This window comes from Bubalus kerabau, chromosome 21 (genome assembly GCF_029407905.1).
Source record: "Bubalus kerabau isolate K-KA32 ecotype Philippines breed swamp buffalo chromosome 21, PCC_UOA_SB_1v2, whole genome shotgun sequence".
Classification (NCBI taxonomy): Eukaryota; Metazoa; Chordata; class Mammalia; order Artiodactyla; family Bovidae; genus Bubalus; species Bubalus kerabau.
In genome coordinates, this window is record NC_073644.1 from 34,965,602 (window position 1) to 34,976,675 (window position 11,074).

The following is an 11,074-nucleotide window of genomic DNA, read 5'->3' on the forward strand; positions in this document are numbered from 1 at the left end:
GTCTCTGCTTTTGAATATGCTATCTAGGTTGGTCATAACTTTCCTTCCAAGGAGTAAGCATCTTTTAATTTCATGGCTGCAACAACCACAATGACTGGTACTTAATAGTCACCCAACAAATATCGACTGAATGAGTGAGTGAATGGTGAGAGACTCTTAATTGAAACCTACCATTATAGTCAGTATGTATAGTGACTTGGAACATGTGCAAGCATGCACTTTTTATTTTGCTCTATTTACAAGTGTATACACATGTATCCATGCAACCATAGGAGCAAAAATTTAAGAACAGTCCAATTAAATTAAACTCAACAAATACTTACTGGGTGCCTACTCACTGCTGAGCACTTTTTTAGGTACCTAAAATACACTGAACAAAACAACATGAACTCTGTTAAAATAAGTCATTCTACTGATTTCTTTGAAGACCTGCCACATAGCCAGGACAATTATCTCACAGCTTAAGTTTGTATTTAGAATTAGAATCCTGAAGGTTCTTCTTTGGTTCAGACATTTCTAGTAGAATTCATCAGGGAATTTTGAAAAGCAGACCCACTGGGAGATGATCTATCCTTCACTAAAGCAAAGATAGTGACTTTCTGTGGATGACATTGATTTGACTCTCATAGCTTCCCCTCTCCCAGCTGAGACAGACACACTACAGCTGGTCCATCTACTAACATCATTAAATTGCTTACAGGGAATCAGTAACCATTGTATACCAAGGAAAATTCTATTGTACTCTTGTTGAATGAAGATGTAATTCAATCACTCATGGTATACCTTATGGAACTAGTCAAAGGGAAGACAGCATTAAAGATTATAGATGTTCTGTAACCATTTTGATCACTACTGGGAAAATGATTAAAAGTACCTGCCCTGTTCTTGGCAAATGTGTAATGTTATCCTCCCGAGTAGACCCAAGTCATTAAGAATCTGTTGTTAGTAAGTGTCCAGACGTGGGGCAAGCCCATGCAATACAGGAGAATCAAAAGAAGATGACTCAGTACCTGCTCTCAAAAAGGGCATCAAACTCCTACTGAGGAAGCCAAACTTACATAGTTGAATAATTAGGAGATGCCAAAAGATCTATGGATCTGACTCTAAGTATTCGGAGACCTACAGGAAGACGAGATCTCTGGGCTGAGACAACTCACAAAAGACTTCACAGAGCGGGTGGGACTTGAAGATGGACCTTGAAAGATGGAGAGGTTTGGATTGGAGTGTCCTTCACAGAGAGGATAAACAAGAACAGGGTCAGAAGAGCTGTCTGATGAGGAGAGCAAGAACATTATCCAGGCTGCCATGGATGGTCCCTGTGCAAGAGGAATCACGAATAAGTTTAGAAAAGAGTGTTTAAATCAAACTATGGCTGTTACTCAATGGTAGGAAGAAAAGTTTAGATTTCATCTGATATGTTATAAAAAGCTGTTATCAAGTCACAAATGGAGAAGCAATGAGATGAAAGTGGCTATAGTTACACTCAATAGGCAGCAGCCCTCACAATGGACCAGAAAAGAGACTGGAGATTTTTTTTTAAAGTCAGTCAGAGGAAAGAGCTGTTGAGAAGTTCAGTTGGAGTCACAGCATTGTGATAGGAAAGAAGAGTTGGCACATTTAAGAAACTATTAGGGAACAAGGGTCAAAAATACACATGTAGCGGATTCACTTGATTGTACTGCAGAAACGAACATGACGTTGTAAAGCAGCCGTAAGTGTGTGCATGCGCGCTCAGTCATGTCTGACTTTGTGACCCCATGGACTGCAGCCCACCAAGCTTCTCTGTCCATGGAGTTTTCCAGGCAAGAATACTCGTGCAGACTGCCATTTCCTACTCCAGTGGATCTTCCCAATCCAGGGACCAAAATCCTGTCTCTTGTGTCTCCTGAATTGTCAGGCAGACGCTTTACCACTGTGCTACCTGGGAAAGCAACTGTACCCCAATTTAAAAAGCTAAAAAAATTAGGATTGATTAAGGATGTAATAGGGAAGAATAAAACATAATTTTAGAAAGGCAAACAACAAACTCCAAAATACACTACTTACAAGATGACCTTGGTAAAGTTTACCAAAAGACAAAACAAACACAGCAAAAAACCCTTACAAATTAACAATGAAAGTATAAAACATATTAGAAAAGTGGACAAAGAATATGAACATAAAAATTTCCCCCCAATATCTAAAAGGCTACTAAACATATGAAGTCACATTTAACCACACTAAAGAATGAAAATAAAAACAAAAGGTATTATTTTACCTATTTACTTGGATAAAAGTAATACTAATTTTTATATTGTAATATCCAGTGTTTGTAAGGAATACACTGTTCATGGGAAAACCGATGCACACCTTCTGGAGAGCGATTTGGCAGAATCAGAAAATCTAATAAATAGGCTTATTCATCTTGAGCCCAGGTTTTCTACATCCCATGAGTCACTTCTCATGGATGTATATCAAAGCCTTTCTCAAGGGTGATACATTTGAAAATAAGCTAAATGTCCAATAAAACTAAACTGTTGGATGTAAGAAGTATATTGTTTAGACCTTAAAATCATTGAAGAAAAATATTTAATACATGGGAAAATGTGCATAAGATGTTAATTTAAAAGGCAGATTATAAAGGACTTGCACAATATGTTCCTAATTTTTAAAAATCTGTATGTATAAGTCAAATAAAGTATATAGACTTTGGATTCTAAATCAAACAAGCTAACTGTAAAAAAAAAAAAAACATTTTGGATACAGAAAACCAAACATGGACTAAATATTAAATGAAACTGAATATTTGCTATTAGTTTTGTTAGGTATAACAGTAACATTTTACTTATTTTTTTAAGTTTTCAGTGTTAGAAATGCATACTGAAATATTATAGGGTGAAATTATATGAAATCTGGAATTTGTTTCACAATACTAAAAAATAAAGGAATGAAATAAAACAAGAATGACAAAACGGTGATAATTATTAATTTATATTTTTTCTACTTTAAAAATTCCCATAATAATAATATTAATTTAAAAAGAAGGCAGAATCCTGCCACATTTTAAAAATAATGTATATGTGTGCAAAAAAATAAGAATTGTAACCGAAGTAGTTACCATGATTATTGCTGACTAGACAAAGCTCATTTTCACTTTCTTGCTTTTTTATAAATACATTTTTCAAATTTCTACAATGAACATACAACATTTTTACAATCAAAAACGTACTCTATATGTGGTTTTTAAAGCATCTTTTGTTTTGACTTTAAAGAGGTAAGGGAATGGCGATGCCAGTAGCTGAAATGGAGATGATGAGAATCAGAGAGGATGAGGGAGGGAAATGTACTCAAAACAGAATTTGTAGAAGTGGCCGTATTGGTCGACATCTGGATAGAACCCTGGGCTCAACTGGAAAGGGGAATTCAGGTGATGAAGGAGTTGGGAAGGCATGGACTCTGAATTTTGATCTTCAAATCATGTTAATATTATACACAACAGCACTGCAAATTTACCTTGGTATTAATGATCTTGAAAACTGAAACTTTTTTTCTCTCATTAACTTATTCTATATGATACAGGTACTGTTCTGGATGATGGGAGTGCAGTGGAGAGTCTTGAATAAGTCCTCAAGGACTTACAAACTAGCAGCAGAGAGAGACATTAAGCCAAACACTACACAAATAGTCACCTGTGATAACTATTCTGAAAGAGAAGTACAAGGTGCCATGACAGCCCATAACAGAAAGACTCGCGCTACTCCTCAGGCATTCTGGGAAATCTTCCTGAGGAAGTTTAGCTCCTGAAAGATAAACAAGAGCTCAGCAAAGAGTGGGATAGCAGCATTCAGACCATGAGGCAAGTTTACCCTCAGGCCTTGATGCTAAAACAAACATGATCATTTGAGGGACAAAGAGAAAGCCAGAATGCCAGGAGCAGAAGTTGAGGGATAGAGGGGGCTAAGATAAAACTGGAGGTGGAGGGCATGGAGAACACGCGGATGTTTCTGGCCATGGTAAGGATCACTACTATTTCCTTATTTTATCCTAAGCATACAGGAGGCTATTAAAAGAGGTCAGTAGAGGGTGGCTTCTGTAGTGCACGCACCTGAAGTCTCTCCAAGAGTGTTCAGAGGGCTATGAAAAGTCAAGGTGGAAGAAGTTGATGCTTTGGACTGGGGTACATGGCTCAGACAGTAAAGAATCTGCCTGCAGTGCAGGAGACCTGAATTCAGTCCCTGGGTCAAGACGATCCCCAGGAGGAGGCCATGGCAAACCACTCCAGTATTCTTGCCTGGGAAATTCCATGGACAGAGGAGCCTCATGGGCTACAGTCCATGGGATCACAAAAGAGTCAGACATGACTGAGAAACTAATACACACTGGCAGAACAGGTGGAGAGAAGTGGGTAGTTTAAAGAGATTTAAAATCTCCAGGAGAAGGTGAACTAGTAAAGGGGATTGGGAAGCAGCTGGGGCATTAGAAGGAAGATCAGGAAACCAGCATCAAGGAAGGAGTGGTCTAATGGGTTGGATGCTATAGTGGTGTATAGTGGATAAGCCATAAGCAGATCCAATGTCAGGCAGACCCCTCACTATGAAATTATCCATGGATATATATTTTGGTGACATTAGGGTATTAGTATTTGCAAAAATATGGTTGCTGTTATGAAGCACTTGAACTTGGATCCCAGCTCTAGCATTTCCTGTTGGTATAACTATCAAGTATTTACTCTCTGGCCATGGTTTCCTCATCTGTAAAATGGGAATAAGAGTCCCTATTCATAAGGCTGTTGGAAGACATAAGGCTGTTGGAAGATGTAACATAAAGTCTATCATGTTCCTTGTGTATTGATGGTGCTTAATAAATAGGTATCATTTCCCCCAGCCCTTCCCTTGCTTGCTGTTTAGCCTGCTGGTATCAGCTTCCAAAATAATGTGACCAGGGACTCTTCACTCATTTCTTTTCTAGTGCCCTAGAACAAAGGGAACATAATCAAGAGTGGAAACGTTATTTGATATCTGCTTCAAAAACATACGGTGTTTGATGTGTGACGCTGATGTGTGATGCTCGATCTATTAGATATGAATATTAGACTGCTGGCTGTATGCTGTTTATATTGATAAAACATGACCCTGACCAGATCCCCAGCTGTGAGAATTAAAACGTGGGCTTTCAGTTGTTGTGGGGCTTTTTTCCCCCTCTACTATAGGATGAGGTTGAAAAAGTGTCCAATGTAACAGCCTTCAGTTGAGTTTGCGGAGATTTTAAAATTCAAGGTAATTTTTCAAAGGTTGGATGGCCTCCCACAGTCAGGCTACCTTAAGATGGTCCTTCGATTCTATTTCTTAGCATGGGTTCACCATCCTTCCCTGTACCTGCCCCTCTGAAAGCTCTCCAGCCCCTGCTTCCTGAGGAAGGAAGGAAGGTTAGGCAGGGGAAGACGGGAGAAGAACTGCAGAGGAGAGAGGGGGCTGGGTTATGGTTCCCAGGAATAATGGTCAGGAGAAGAAAATGAGGGGAGGAAGAGGAGGAATGAAGTGGGAGTACGGGGGAAAGAGAAGAAGAGAAAAAAAGGAGCAAACATGAGGAGTGAGTCTATACTGAGCAATGGACTGCTACTCATCTATTCTCAACCATTTCATTTCATTTTCACAAGGCAACAAAGCAGGTCGATTGGTGCCATAGGATAGGTCTCCTTTCTCAGACTCCTGTCCTTTTCCCAAGAAATTCTGGGCATCAAACCTGCCATCCCAGCCCATAGAATAAAACCCAAACTCTGCAGCAGGCCATTCAAGGTTCCATGTGAATGGGGCCCCCATAGGGAGGGGACCACGTAACACGAGCCAAACCCAGACTCTTTAGAGAGTGTAGGCGGGTGCTATTTGTGACTATGCTGGGAAGATACATGAAAACTCAGGTTGTCACGTGCTAACTGACATGGGATGGATGATCAGCCCCATCTCCATGTCCATCCTAAGCCGCCCACCTTGCCAAGGTACTGCCTTCCCCAAATCTCCAAGGATCTGTCACATGTGTGGAAAAGCAACCTAATCCCACTCACCCAACGCCAACCTGGAAAACTCATTTTTCAACACCAGTTCAGAAATAACCACTTCTATGACGTCCATCTCAAGTTCTCAAAGACAGTTCGCAGTGCTTAGAATCCAGACTTACTCTACCCCTCTACCCCTTTGAAACCTGGGGTTCAAATCCCAGCTCCATCACCTGCATACTGTGTGTGTTTGGGCAACTCGCTTGAGCTCTCTGTCTCGGCTCCCCTTTCTGTACTATTGAGACAATGTACCTCCTTCACACAGTGGCTATGAGGACCAGGTGCATTCACAAGGGACCAGGTTGGCTCTGCATGAGGACTTCGGTAGAGGGTGTGATGCACAAGGATTTTGCCAAACCTGTGGGCAGACATGCACTTGCTCCCCTGCAAGTGGATATGTGATGGGCCTGGGACCCACCTGTGAGGCGTGTAATGTCTCCTTTGAGGAAAAACAAAAAAATTGTCAGGTGCAACATTAAACGCTAAACAGTTCACAGATCATTTTGTCTATAATAACCCTTTGGTTTTTATTATGATGATTCTAACATCATCTTGAGCGATACAACATGTTAAAATTTCTCAGCCTCCTTCCAGGACTCAAACAATTCTCTAAGCTATCCCACATAGGTTTCTTCCTGGCAGGCAAGGGGGATGGTCTCAGAGTGCCTTTAATGAATAAGCAGAACAGGCGTCTATGCATGCGATGCTATTTCAGAGTCCAGTAACATTTATTTTACCTAAGATTCGCCTTATTAAAGTGAGAATACCCCTGAGATAAGTAACTGGTCTTTTCTATCTTCAGTTATTTTTACCTAAGTGTGAATACATTTCAAATCCTTTGAGTGAAGGCGTGAGAAAAGACACTGGATATTCCTAAGGGTTGGAAGCAGGAACTACGATGGCCAAGAAGGGCGTGGAAAGGCAGGACTCCAGGTGCTTGGGAGGAATTCTGTCCATATTACACGTTTGCTCAGAGCAAAACACCCTTGCAGGGGGACTAATGTTTAGTGCACAGGCTGGGCTGAGTGCCCAGGGTTAACCCCTTCAGCCTCCCCTCCCCACCTCCTATCCCCAATGTACCCATTCCCCCTACACACACACACACACACACACACACACACACATGACTCATTTCAATGCCATCTGCCTGCCTAAATCTAGGTTTACAGTGACTTTTGTTGTTGTTATTCTCTGGCTGTCATTTTTGAGGTTTTTTTCCCCCCATGGATCTTAATTGAATGTTCCAGAGGGGAGACATTTCTAGCATTTCATTTTGAACTTTTGCTTCATATTGTGACCAATTAAAATATGACTAACCACAGAATACACTTTTCTTTTTCTTCAAGCATCGCCCCCAACAGAGAGAATGGAGCTTGAATGCCATATTATTATTTTCCATGCTGCTTTGACTTAAATAAGAGAGAAGTTGGGTTTTTTTCTTTTAAAGTTCTTTGAAAACTTTTTGACAACCCCAATTGGGCTTTTTTCCCCCATTCCATGTGTATTGTGGGTGGAGTTTTCTATAGCCTGTTTTCCCTCCAATCTTCACGTCAAACCTCCTTGTGTAACAGAAAGCAGTGATCCCCACCACATGACTGAAAAGCAAGCTTTGCTGGATGACTTTAAAGATGCTATCAGTATACAGATAGAGAGTGTAAATTCATTCAACCCAGCCCAGCCGGCAGCCCTCCACTTGTTTCCTTGTGACCTCCTTCCTCTTCCCCACAAATCTTTGGCAATTCCTCAGGCTCCCAGTCGTCTCTCAGTGAAGGGTTCTGACTTTTACTGTGCAAAGAAGATAGAGCATTGTTGAGGGAGCACCCAAAACTCACCTCTCCACATCTGAAATAGATCCATAACAGCACTCTTCCCTTCCTCGGGACCTCGTCTTCCTTGGGATTACCTCCTCCTATGCAGTTGATTCCTCTCCTCTCCTGCTTCTCTGGCATTCCCCTTCTGTCCAGCATGATTTTATTCTCTCTCGTCACCACCTCTCAGACTGAAAATACGTGCACAATTCCTTCCTCATCTTAACAAACCTCCCTGCAATCCCTCGCCCCCCACCTCCCTGTTGCTCTGTCTTTCTCCCCCACCACCAGATTTCTGGAAAGAAGAGTTCGTCTTCTTCACTGCTGCCTTTGCAATGTCATTCACACATCGACCCACTGAAATTTGGATCTCACCATATTCCATTCTACTGATGATGTGATGAAGATTCAGACGCTCAGACCAAAGTCAGGAAGACCCTTGGATTCAGGCAAGGACTTCGGTAACGGGACAACATAGTAAAATAAAATTTAAGAAAATAAAAAAAGGAGCTTAAAAAATGTATGTGCCTCTTCTTGAAAAAATAAAAAAAATTTAAAAGCATTTTGTATGTTTCTTGAGCCAAAACTGGTCTGAAAACGCCTAGACTCAGAGACGGCAATAAATAATACCCCTCAGTGGAGGACAGGAGTTGGGGGGCGTCCATATCCACATCTATCCTTGACATTGACCCCACAGGAGATAACAGGAGCAGTGGACCGAGATCCTGCCTTCCTGTAAGAGCATGGAGTCAACCGGGATAAAACCAGACAAAAGAGAAACAGCAGGATGTCCTGTCGTGTGTTCCCCAGAATCTTACTTGATTGTTTATGTGTGGAAGAAGAGAGGTCTCTCCCTCTAAGTACGTTCATGCCCATGCATCCCTGTCTTACTCCCCTTCCTGGGTGTTCTCCACTCGGCTCCTCTCTATTAGAAACAGGAAGAGCATTTTCTTCTGTACAACATTACCTTCATCATTTACTACCGACAACTGTCTTCTCTGCTGGATAAAGTCCCCAAAGTGAAGGACAAACCAGGAAGCCAACCTCCTCCCTGGGTCTGGAAAGAGGTATCTTCTTTGTAGTCAAGAAGGTGGAACATTAAGACAATCTCTCATCTCTCTCTTTCTTTCCAAGCAGCTCATGCCTTTCTCTCTTGCCACACACACATATCTCCAGGATGCAATCTTAGCAAAGCTGAATCCCTTCCAGCTGAGGCCACAGGTTCTGTGTTGAACATGCCAACCAGCATCTGGCCATGCCCTTCCCATGTGGACTGGTGTGCGAGCTGAGCCCATCAGCCCATTTCACGTGAACCATGCAACTGACCAATGGCCAGTATCAGACTTGTCACTATTGACCCAGCCTACCTGAGAACCTGTGACCTGCAGGTAAAGAGCTTTATGTTGCAATAATAATGTCTGAAGTGTCTCAGTCAGTTCAGTCACTCAGTCATGTCTGACTCTTTGCGACCCCATGGACCGCAGCACGCCAGGCTTCCCTGTTCATCACCAACTCCCAAAGCTTGCTCAAACTCATGTCCGTCAAGTTGGTGATGCCATCCAACCATCTCATCCTCTGTCCTCTGAAGTGTCTAGGGGCTCTCAAAATCCTTACTTTTTAAATGAACATTTGGTCATTAGTCATTGAGGGAGGAGAGGAAAAGAAAGAAGAAATGAATTCAACACCTGATGTCTTGAAGAGAAAGAGGGAAACAAGGGGAGGAGAAACTTGGTCTAACATGCCTCAGTAGATGAAACCACTGCTTTTTAAAGCCATTGCTTTTTAAAGCAGGGTGCCATCTGAAAGTTGGTTTCCTCCTACCATGGCTCTGCAGGGCTCTTTGAAACAGCTGCTTTGGCCTTATCTCTGCTTCATTGGTCATCTTCATTTGTTTGCTTAACAACTGGAGGTGTTTCTACCTTCACCACAAAACCATTTTCTGAAAGTTAATTCTCTTATCCCAAAAACTCTCAAGAGTTTAAGTCCACTGCTTTATTAGTTCACTCTACCCAGCTCCGAGGTGGAGAATAAATACTCTTGTGCCCATTTTACAGACAGGGAAGGCAGAGAGGTCAAAGGCTTAATCCAAACTTGGTTTCCCACATATTGAGTAATAGAGTCTTAGCAATTGGCAAACCCTGTGACCTTTGGAAAGTTATTCCTTTTAAATTTCAGTTTCCTCATCTGAAAATAAGGATTACAGGAAGTTTGTGAGGATAAATGAAATAATATATATTGAGATCTTTGCACAGGACCCAGCTACAGAGGGCTGCTGGATTGCACAACTCCACCAACACGGTGCTGCCAAGCATTTGAAAGACAATGTGCGTGACGCCCTGTACGGTTGTTCCATCAGCAGTCACAACAGCCTTAGTCTGATATATCATACTTTCTCTGTTATGTTAGTCATTATTATTAGTTTGAAGTTTTTCTTCCAGCAACAGCAGAGCAGGTGGTTCAGAACAACCCTCTCTCTGATCATAAGAAACGTGTTAAAAGAAACATCAGTTTAATGACACTGACAAGTTACACAAGCAGTAAGAAAACAAACTGTCAAATTCCAAAGAGGAAGGAAGCCCATTCAAGGCTGCCTTTCCTCTCGAATGGTGGTTCTCCAGATGTGAGCACCCAGGAACTGGTTCAAAATGCACAGTCTCAGGTTCCACCCCAGATCCACTCAATCAGAAACCTGGGAATGAGACCCAGAAATCTGCTTCAACAAACCATCAAGTTGATTCTGATGTCCCCTAATGTCTGAGAACCAGGGCCCTTCAGGCACCTCTAATTCTGAAAGCACAGCTGGGAGACTGAGAACTGGGCAGAAATTCTAGGAGTCTCCAGCGTCTGGGGACTCAAAGCTTGGAGTTCAAGGCCTGCCTGGTAAGCACCTCATGAAATTAGTTAGCTCACCAAAGGGCCACACCCAAGAAATAAGAGTGCACTGGAACTATACGCATCTTCACAGGGACAAACATTTCTTATCCATTCCTGATTGGATGAAGGGCCTGGGATGGCTAGTGCCCTTAACCCAGCTCTTTGCCAGCAACAATGGCAAATATTCGTGAAAGGAAGAAAACAGCACCCAGTGTCTCAAATTTTCTCTGCCAAACATTCAATCAAAAATAAGTGAGCACTCGCTTCCATCTTGCTCCTTACACCACTCTTTCTGGGAAGGCAGCTGCCAAGCCAGAGGGCTCCCAAGCAGCTCTCTGCAGAGTCCACATGCTGAGAAACT